This window comes from Lepeophtheirus salmonis, chromosome 14 (assembly GCF_016086655.4).
Source record: "Lepeophtheirus salmonis chromosome 14, UVic_Lsal_1.4, whole genome shotgun sequence".
Taxonomy (NCBI): Eukaryota; Metazoa; Arthropoda; class Copepoda; order Siphonostomatoida; family Caligidae; genus Lepeophtheirus; species Lepeophtheirus salmonis.
The window spans coordinates 40532199-40543653 of NC_052144.2; the positions used below are offsets into that span (position 1 = coordinate 40532199).

The window sequence follows — 11455 nt, forward strand, 5'->3', positions numbered from 1 at the left end:
GGCCACTGTCATGGTCTTTAGGGTCGTGTTAAGTATGTTGTCAGCGACAGGCCGTGGATGTAGCAGCAGGACTCGGCTCCGGCCCACAAAGCTAAGCGGACGCAAGAATGGCTGAAAAGCAATGATTTTGCGTTCGTACCCTTCTCCTCTTGGCCTCCCTCATCACCGGATTTGAACCCGTTGGACTATTTTGTCCGGTCCTACGTGGAGAACATGTCCAACCGCTCCTCCCATAACCCCAAGCAGTCTCTTATCCCCTGCATCAAGGAGAAATTCAGTGAGATAGAAGCAGCGCTGATCCAAAATGCCTGTACTCGGTTTCGTAGCCGCATTAAGCGGGTTTTGGCTGTAGATGGCGGCTACATAGAAAAGATAGCTGCTCTATATCCTAATAAAGATATTCGTTTTTATTTTATCAATAAATATTATAAAATAACGTTGTAAATTGTTGTTTTTGAAGCGGCAGATTTTGTCAACTCACCCTGTAAACTTTGCACGCACACGTGTGTATGTTCCCTTGTATGTAAATGCATGTCGTGTAACTAGAGATGATTCTGAGATGAGTGCGTTTGGATTCCAGCCTATGCCAGAACATATTCTAAGCCCCCTTAAGTATTTGCCCCACCCCAATCCAAAACTACTTTCGGCGTGCCTGCATGTGGTTGTCGTTTAATTTTTTTTAAATGAACGGAAAGAAATTAAGAAATGAGTGTTTATACGAAAGTTTTCCAGAAACGAACGAACAAATAAAAATTTTGAATGGATCCAAGACTTCAATTACGTCATTTTCTCTCGGAGTGAGAGTGTGACTAGAACCTATTATTATAAGTTCTAGCTATCATTAATATTATTTTCATATTTCTTATATTCTTCAATCCTAGCTAGAAATGAAGAAAATAAAAAGATGACTAGAACTGAAAGACCGGTGGATGGGTCCATAGGACCGATACATGTTAAAATAGATCAGACTTATAAAAACAAGACTGAAAAGGGGAGGGGCAATGAATGATTAGGAAATCAGTCCTAGGACCGATCCAACACTACCATGTATGTATATGTAATGGTGTGAAATTAATCCAAGCTTATCAACTGCTAATTCGAGTTCAACAAATGACTCTTCAGACTGTGGACATAATAAAGAGGGTTAGACAATACAAGGGTGTTCGCAGAGGTGGGTTGGAGGGGCTGTAGTCCCCCTCCCCCCGCAATTAAAGAATTTTAGCTTTTTAATATAATAATTTTTCGTTATTCGGCCAAATTATATAGCAAAACGAAAATTAAATATTAGAAACTTTTGGGAAAATATTTATTTTTTGTAACTAATTATTGATTTTTGAAATTGTTTTACAAAAAATTAAATATATAATAATGAAATATTATATGAAATATACTACGCTTCTTTCCCTATTGTTAGAAGAAATTTTCAACGAAGGTATTTTTAACAGTTTTTTGAGAGACATTTTTCAATAGGAAAACTAATTCTTATACTTAAAAAGGATAAGAATCCAAGATCTATAGAGAACCTTCGGCCTTTAACTATGCTCAACGTGTCGTATAAAATTTATTATGGAATATTAGCCATGAGATTCAGAAAGCTTTTGGCTCATATTTTAAGTTGCAAAAAGGGTTTGTTTCAGGTAGAGACATGGAGGATGTGGTCAGAGGAATTAAAGATTCGATTGTACAGGCAACGAAACAAAATTCCTAAGTAGAAGTGCTGTTAATTGACTTTCTGAATGTATTTGAGTGCTAAGTTTGGATGGAAGTAATGTTTTTGAAAACATGAAAATTATAAAGCAAAGGATCCAAATAACAACTTCAATGTACGCAATTTTTGTAAACAAGATTATAATTACAGGAATTAAAATATGGAATTCACTTATTTTATCTAAAATAACTTATATTTTGAAACTTACACCATTTTAAGATATTTTATTCAGGAAGATGGACGAAATATGTGATAATTTTTTAGCATCGGAAGGAAGAAGCAGAAAGATATCTTGGACTCGTATTAATTTCCCGATGAAATTAGGCGGGCTTGGTTTATTAAGATTTAAAGATTTTTGGAAAACAATGATTTTTAAATGGTTCAAACGAATTTTTGATAAGGATTGTTTATGGAATAAAATACTGGAAGGAACGTTCCTTAAAATAATGGGGACTCTATTATTGGGCTAGAGGGAGAGAAAGACAACAGACAATACAAAATTATACGGATAACTAAGGATATAAGCCCATTCTGGGAAAAAAATGTAGCAATTAATGGGGAATTGGCGGAGAAAGTTTGAGAAAGAATAGATTAGCAGGAACCGGTTTTAGAGAAGAGTAGATTGCCATATATATCGGATACATCTATCAAAAGAAAGATATCGATCTTTCAATAAAAATGGTGAATTTATGTCTAATGAGATTTTGGAAAGAGAAATAATTTTAAAGAGGGTTGTTTTTACAAGAAGAGAAATTGGTCCTAAGGAAAGTTTTTTTTTTAATTTTATGAAAATGATAGGAAACAATAGGTTGAGAATACTTTTAGCAGGCAAATCAAAACGAAATCAATTTTTACATCAAATAAAGAAGCAGAAAGCTTTAATACCTCGGTCGAGGAGATAATCAGAGGGATTAATAGTATGACACACTATTCTTTATTTTGGATGAAGTACAGAGTTTTTACCTACTCCCCAACAAATCCTGGGTATTCTTCTCCGATTTTCATGAGCAAACTCACACGTAACTACTTACTTAATACTAAGACGTTCAGCTTGAGAAAAAGAATATGATTTGATGAGCCAGGGAGTACTTTAGCTTGTTGCTAGCAGGAGCTCGACTTGTTTAGATTATATTAATTATTAATCATAGTACCTTGTATTCTTTTTCTTGATTTGTTTTTTTGCCTTTTTAATTTCGTATAAAGGAATGATCATTTTTACCTCGTCGAAATAAAGATATTTAAATCTTAACATTGATGAAGTCGATGTGATATCATGACTCATAAAAAATCTCATTCTGATGGTCAAGAGCAGTGGGCAATGTCCCTCAGATCGAACAAAGTACGTAGCGGAAGAGGTCAGCAACTTAACTCCTGCCGTAAGAGAACTACGTCTTCCAAAATTCTCGGCGATGGATCCAGAAAATTGGTATCGAAGAATTGAGCTGGATTTGTTTGATGAGGAAGATCAATGAAGATCAGACCAAACATTGTTTAATGGATTCAGCATAACCTGGTGAAGTGTTTAGGTCTATTCCTACTAAAAAAGAAGGACTCATGTATGATTGTGCAACAAATGCAATTTTACAGAAATATGGTCTCTCACCTTCAGATAGAATTTTAAAAAAATCTGATATACTGTGCAATTCATCTGGATTTTCCCCTGGGGTAAGTTATTCATGAAGTTGAGCGTCTCCTTGACGAGGAATACATCCATGATTTGCGTCATCATTTGCCTCATCATAAATGTGCCTAAAGACGAGCAAGGGTACTTCAAAGCACAGTCCTATTCAATTGAAGAGTTGAAACAAATGTGTGTTGCAGCCTAAGAACATAGTAATTCCCATATTTCCACTGTTGAACACTCGTCCGTTTCACTTCCTATCAATCATGTTTTCAAAAAACATCTTCATAACACGTCCAAATTTACTAAACCTAAGGGAAAAAAGATATCTGCTATTATCATTCTAAATTTGGAATGAACGCAACTACCTGTTCAGGAGCTAGTTGCCATTTTTTGTACTTGTTTCAAACTAAAGTGCCCTCGGTTGCACGTGACCGATATTGTAAATAAACATCAAGAAATCAAATTGAAATGTAATTATGTTTTTGATAATAAAAGTTTCATTCTGAAACTTATCCAGCTCACGGAGTTGAACACCATATCGAGACGAAAGTTCTTCCTTGCTTTGCGAAATCACACAAGTTAGATGGTAAGAAGTTAAATTTTGTACGAGACGAAATCAACGAATTGTTGAAGAAAGGAGTCATACGATCGTCTTCTTCTAATTTTTCTTTTTCTATTCACGTCGTTCCAAAACCTAAAGGAAGCTGGCGAATGTGCCGGGACTATCGTCAATGAAATAGGATGATGGGCCTAGATCGGTATCGTCTCCCAAATCTAAGAAATTTGTTGGCTAATCTAAAAAATATGACTGTTTTTGGTAAAATAGATTTACACGGAGCGTATAACCAAATACCGATGAATAGCACTTCTATAAATAAAACCATTTGGTTTTTAGGAATATTTGAGGATGCCTTTTGGTCTTAAAAATGCTGCTCAGACATTTCAGAGACTCATCGATTCAGTTCTACGAGGAATTCCAAATGTGTCATTTTACCTTGATGATATCCTCTTCGCTTCGGAGTCGATGGATGAGTATTGGAAAACGTTAAACGGAGTTTTATCAAGACTTAAAACAGCTGATATGATCCTCTCCCCTGAAAAATATGAGTTTTTCATGAAATAGGTAGACTTCCTTGGACATTCTATTTCATAAAGGCAATCCAAAAAGTACCAACTCCAAAATCAAAAGATGAACTGCATAGATTTTTGGGCATGGCACAATATTACTCTAAGTTCATTGAAAGATTGTCTCAATAGACAGTTCATTTGTACCCCCTGTTAAAGAAGACTGTAAAGTTTAATTGGAATATAGAACATGAACACGCAATGTATTAAAAATAGTTTGTCTAAAAGTACTCAACTTGAATTCAGAGATAGTGCATTGCCTTTACACCTAACGACTGATGTATCTGATACAAGGATGAGAGCTGCTCTGGAGCAAAAGATAAATGGACACTGACAACCTCTAGCTTTTTGGTCTTGGGCTCTTTCAACGACACAACAGAAATATTCTCCATTTGATAGGGAATTATTAAGTGTTAAAGAAAGCATCGAACATTTGCGATGGGCATTGGATGGACAAGTTTTTAAAGTTTTCACGGACCACAAACCTTCAGTCACTGTGATTGACATTCGCAATCCCTCTTGGACACCAAGACAGTTCCATACTTTTACATTCATAGCAGAATTCAATTGTGTTATCGAACACGTTTCTGGAAAATGAAATCATACTGCAGACATTCTTTCTAGAAGTATAAATAACATCACAATAGACCCAACATTCATTGAAGATATAATTGAGGATTAAAAAAAAACAGGATCCTAATTTACTTATGGTTAAAATTAAACCTTCTTTAAAATACATTGCAGGTACCCTACATACTGGTTTTGAGAATGTTGACTCATTCCGTGTGGCTGTGTCATCCCCAGAATTGCTTCAAATAATCGTGCATTCCGTACACAAGGACAATCATCCGGGATTCAAAGAAACGTTAAGGAGGGTTTCACTTTTTTATGTTTGGCCTAATTTGAGAGCAGCCGTCAGCAACTTCACTAGAGAGTGTTTAGCGTGTCAGAAAACAGAACCAACGTAACCTTTCGAACCTCCATGTGAAAGACTTTCCTTTATTCACGTAGACATAATCGGTCCATTCCCACTAATTCAGGGGCAGCACTACGCCCTAACTATTATGGATCGTTTCTCAAGGTGGCCAGAAGTGAGGTTTGGAGTTCCAGAAACTATATCGTCTGACTGAGGAACACAGTTCACAAGTTCGTTATGTGTTTGCAGGACACTTGGGATTGCAGCAAGAGCACACTCACAGGACGTTTCCACAGATCATTTAAGAGCGGGCTAGTAGCACGAATGCTGGAAGAAAAAGAAGACTGGATCAAAGCATTACCTGTAGTTTTATGGGGATTGAAGAACTCAGTACCAATAGACCCGGGTTCTAAATATTCACCTTTTCAATTACTCACTCACAGACCGCTCAGGGTCCATGGCCTTTAATTTCTTTATTGCGTCCACTTTTACTTCTGGCAACCTCGACGTCGAAATTTTCTTTAAAAAAATGGAAAAAATAATAGACGTTCCTCCGAGACACTTTAATAAAGGGGCCATTAACAAACAATTAAAAAACTGAATTCGTTTTTGTTAAAAATAAATCCATAAAAGTGTATATTTCTCCAACATTCTTGGGTCCGTTTAAGGAGATTGAGAGGAACGATCGTTACTATAAATTGGACTTTGGATCAAGAAATGACAATATCTCGATGGATAGACTTCCACTTGCATTTGGAGTTACATATATCCTTCCAGCGTTTCCGACTATAAGATGCACAAGGTCTACAACTGGAAAATGATATATTTGTTTATTTATCAATGTTCTTATAATTCATTTTATTGTGTATTACTAACTAGACGATCTCTTTACTCTCTCTGTCGTCTAGGGGGAGTAGTGTAGGAGTTCGACTTACTTAGATGATATTAATTATTCGCCATAGCACCTTGTATTATTTTTCTCATTTTTTTCCCCTTTTTATTTTCATATAAAGGAATGATCATATTCACTCAGTTAGAATAAAAATATTTAAATCCTAACATATATATATATATGTATAAAGTATTTCCTTTTTTTTCTTTTTCAACATGAGTAGAACTAAACAGCTTCAAGATTTCATTTATTTTATACAGTACTCCCTAGCTTATGTTATACTATTTTTTCCTTATACTGTATTAGTATAAATCAGGGAGCACTGTATAAAGTACACCTGGTGACTGTTTTTCATACACTCATACAGACAGACGATAAACTTTGGTTTATATATTATTATATATAACAATATTTATTATTTTGATAATATAAAATGATGATAAAAATGTTATTTAAGACATTCTTTATCGCACGACTGTTTAAATGTCAGGAAGTATTTCATTTTATGCCTATTCTACTTTAAAAATATCCTTTGGTTGGTCACAAAAAGAAAAAAGGGGAAAAAGAGTGTTTGTTCCATGTAAAGAATATTCTTTGATTAATATGATGCGGTATTTGTCGACTTTCTTTCATCTTAGATCAAATAAAGAACCGGAAAAATTTTAATGTAAAAAGATTGCGTATATTCTCATATTCCATTAGACGTGTGCCTCTTGGTATTTTTTAAAACAAAACAATAAAATTATTTTTTTAACATAGAATGTAAGAGAATTTTCTTCAACCATTCATTTGAACTGTTCTTTTTTTTGGTTGTATATTAAATTGAATAATATAATAAATAAAACATAGAATTACTTCATATGCTTTGACAAGGATATTGAAATTTTGTAAATATACAATTGGAAGAAAGAACTTATATATTATACATGTTATATATCTTCATAGCTATAAGTTTAGTGACCTATGTATAAATGTTCCGTGTGTATTTTGTGTATAATAATATATTAATATGATATTAATTCTGGATTCTCCTCGTGTAGAATAAAGTATATATATATAAACTCCATATCCTCATATATCTCATATCCACGTATATCATATGGCGCAGTCGATAAACCAGAACCAATCTTAAAAAACATAATGGAGGAACTTAAAAGTAAGAAGTTTGACTTTATAAAATCAAAAGTTAAGGCATACAAAGTTAATTACACAAGGATCTTTAATGAAGTGAAGCGTTCAAACAGAATAGAATTTGTAGAAAATTCTCATCAAATGGCCCGTGGAAGATTTCACGTCTTAGAGGATATTTTAGAATTAATGGAGTTCAAGTCTGACACAAAGGAGGAACAAGAGGATATCTTGATGTTCATGGAAGAGAGAGATCGCATGCATGAAGAAATTATGAAGGAGCTCACGAAAAAAAATGGAGGAACTAGCAGGCAAGGAGCATCAGTATCTGCCTTCAAAGGATGGAAAGTGTAAAGTATACGGAAAAGTTGCATATAAAGAACCGGAACTATTGAGAGGAAGCATGGATTTGAATGAGTTTATTGAATGGAAACCCAGTTTTGAAGACTACAGGCAACTAGCAGGAGTTGATAGCTACTCTCATGCAAAACAGCTAGCGAATTTAAGATCATTCATGGATATAGAAATGAGGGAGAAATTAAGTCACGGTTCTGTTAACAGTTTTTTTTGCCTTCAATCTTCAATTTCGGCAAGTTAGGAGGCCAAGAACTCGGCAGGACGTATATCACATTCTCATAGTTAAGAGAATGAGTTATTTTGCTGGTGTGACATAGTGACCCGTCTTGCTGTCGGATCCAAGGTTGATATTTCATAATCTTGCGGATCTAGGGGAAGACTTTCATGAGCAGAACACTGATTTAGAACTTGGCGATAACTTTTAGGCCCTGCTTGACGGGTGAAGGGGGATATAACGTTACCCTCGCTGCTAACAACCACAATAACCATAGCTTGCTGTGGCCTTCACGATTCTAAGAACGTTGTAAAGACTTTTTTCTAACCATATATTGTTCCTCGAGTTATGCTTCTGAGTTAAATAAAAAAAAAATCATAGAAGAACCAGACAAGATCTTTCACATGAGACTTATGTTTTAGTTTGATCAAAGTTTTGGTTCGAGTGACCCTTTTCTCCCTGTTTGACGGGCTTAGAAGCTTTCCTTGACATATGTGTAGCTGTACTACTGTAGGTCTTCATTGATGGCATAATAGACAATTAAAGAGGGCGCTACGTCAATACTGTCAGCGATCGCATTCATCGATTGGCTGGGATTCTTCTCAATTTTTTCATTAACAAAGTAGGACTTCGTTTCCAGAACACAAGGCTCCCAGTAAAAAATTATTAGTGTGTCCCCACCATCCTGTTTGACACGTTTTTTTTTGTTTTTAATTTTTGTCCCAATCGAGTAGTTTCCCCAACTGCTTTAGCTAAAACGTCGGTGTCTATTTTAACATTTCAATTGCATAAAATACACGCAAATAAATAATAATAATAACTAATCAAGTAAAAACATTCGTCTCCTGAAGTAGGATCTCATCCGACAACTCCATCAATGCTCCTTTATTCCAAAGAATTGGAATCCTGAGTCCTCTTCTCCGGGTCTGTCTCATCAATTTACATTCTTGATTCTACAATTTGAAAAAGTCTTCATTCGATTAAATACATTCAACCCCATTTAGATTATCAATATCATAGTAAAGCATATGAAGCTAAGTCTCAGTTTCTCAAGAGGATCAATTTAAAATACATTATTTTGATCCTTCTTAACTCTTGAATTGGGGATAGGAGTAATCGATACAGTTTGTATGAAGTTTTCTATCCTAAAATACAAGTAATCATCGTTATTAATTAATTATATTATTATTCAATGATCAATGAAGCATTTAATATTATTTGAATGAAGCTTACAACTGTAGAGATATAATATAATATATCTATGCTTACACCAAAAGCCCTATAATAGTATATATAATATGAGTTTACCAAGTCCAATTTATTATCAAAAAGGATGTTTTTCAACACAACAGGTTGCGTGATTCGAACTTGTGCTCCTCCAGATGGTATAAGAACTCATTGGCTGTTTATTCTAATATAGGGTTTTACTTACAACATAATCTTGTCCAAACCTGATCTGAAGGTGACACTTTTTTGTTAAGGGCAAATTCACTATTTTAAATGATTAGTTTATTGGTTTTTTAAAGTTTACTCTTTAAACACACTTTAAAATATATCTATTTTGATTTTGAGTTGTATACATTAACATTTTTGGCTCAAACACTATATTTTAGGATTTCAAATATTATCCCAAATGGAAAAGTAGCTTAAACTACCACGTAGTGTCTAGAGAAAATTACAAATACAATAAATAATACAGCTTTATAATTGTACAAAGTTCATATGAGTTCACGAAGTCCAATTTATTATTAAAAAGGATGTTTTTCAACACAATAGGTTGCGTGATTGGAGCTTGTTCTCCTCCAGATAGTATTAGACCTCTATAGGCTGTTTATTATATTTAATATAAACAAAAAATTCAAAAGAACAAGTGACGTCATTTTTTGAGGAGGCATGAGAAGAATTATTTTCAATGTTCGGCTTAGAAAAGTGCAATAAGTAACTCAGTGCTTATCCATCAAATTGAAGTCATTTTGGTTTGAACAAAATTCTCCACTAATATAAATCGTAGAAACCTGTATAAAGTCCTTAATTCAGCTATATTTTATTTTTTGTAACCTACCTATTTATAATATTGGCATTATTCCTTGTCTCTAAGTTTGACGTTTGACGTTATTAGAATAGTGTTATTAATTATTATAAATTAAAATGTCCTCTAGTGCTTTTAGAAGCTCTGTTCATAAGAAGAAGAGAAAATTCAAATGTAGTTACTGTTCTAGTTCTTTTACACAATCAAGAAGCTTGAAGACCCATATTGAAAGTGCTCATGAGAAAATTAAAAAAATCCAATGTAGTGATTGCTCTAGTTCTTTTACAACCTCTCAAAGCTTGAAGAGGCATATTGATAGTGTCCATAACAAGATAAAAAAATTCCAATGTAGTGATTGCTCTAGTTCTTTTACAACCTCTCAAAGCATGAAGAGGCATATTGATGTTGTTCATAAGAAGATAAAAAAATTTCAATGTAGTGACTGCTCCAGATCTTTTACATACAAGCAAGGCTTAAAGATACATATTGAAGGTGTTCATGAGAAAATAAAAACATTGAAATGTACTTACTGCTCTAGTTATTTTGCAAACTCTGGACACTTGAAGACGCATATTGAAGGTGTTCATGAGAAGATAAAAAAATCCAAATGTAGTGACTGCTCTATTTCTTTTACACGCTCTGGAGACTTAAAGAGACATATTGAAGCTGTTCATAAGAAGATTAGAAAATTCAAATGTAGTGACTGCTCTAGTTCTTTTACACGCTCTTCAGACTTGAAGAGGCATATTGAATGTGTTCATAAGAATATAAAAAGATTTAATTGTACTTACTGTTCTAGCTCTTTTATAGGCTCTGGTGACTTGAAGAGGCATATGGAAGGTGTCCATGAGAAGATAAAAAAATTCCAATGTGGTTCCTGCTTTAGTAATTTTACACGATTAGGATGCTTGCGGAAGCATTATAAGACTTATCATAAGTAGACAAGGAAGGTACACTTAATATATATGCTCACGTGCAATTTTTCCAAGATAGTAAAATATATTTATACACATGACTGAGTAGAAAAATATCTAATTCATACTTATTTATTATTTAAAATCAATTTATCTTTTTTTTTTCTGCTTCAATGATGGTGTAGTTTGTCTAAACTTCAAACTGTACGTTCCCTTTGTTTTTACAATTTATAATTCACTAAAGTATAATTAACATTATATTTATCAAAATAAATAATTTTGATAATAATTAAATATCAATATTCAAAATTGAAATAGTACTAAATTTCTCGTTACAAAAATGCTGTATATTATTCTAGAAAGGGATTCTGAGAGTGGTTAAAGTCATCATTTGTCTTCATTTTATTTAAAGAAATAGTTTTTGATTATTTAAAATAGTTATTCGTCCAATGTTGGGTTATGAAGCTGTTGTTTGACAGTTCTTTTGATACAAAGTCTTGGTTTTGTTTGAAGTCTTGATTACGAATCCGAGTTCTAATTTCCTTAGT

At 33.7% G+C, this 11455-nt stretch overlaps 1 long non-coding RNA gene across 1 annotated transcript; it reads right to left on the reverse strand.

Moving 5' to 3' along the window:
- Positions 1-7296: 7296 nt before the first annotated feature.
- Positions 7297-10967, reverse strand: LOC139907185 (uncharacterized). The gene is made up of 3 exons (XR_011783626.1): positions 10785-10967; positions 9397-10659; positions 7297-9109 (listed from the first exon to the last, which is right to left on the reverse strand). It is a non-coding gene; the product is annotated as an uncharacterized lncRNA (long non-coding RNA).
- Positions 10968-11455: the final 488 nt, after the last annotated feature.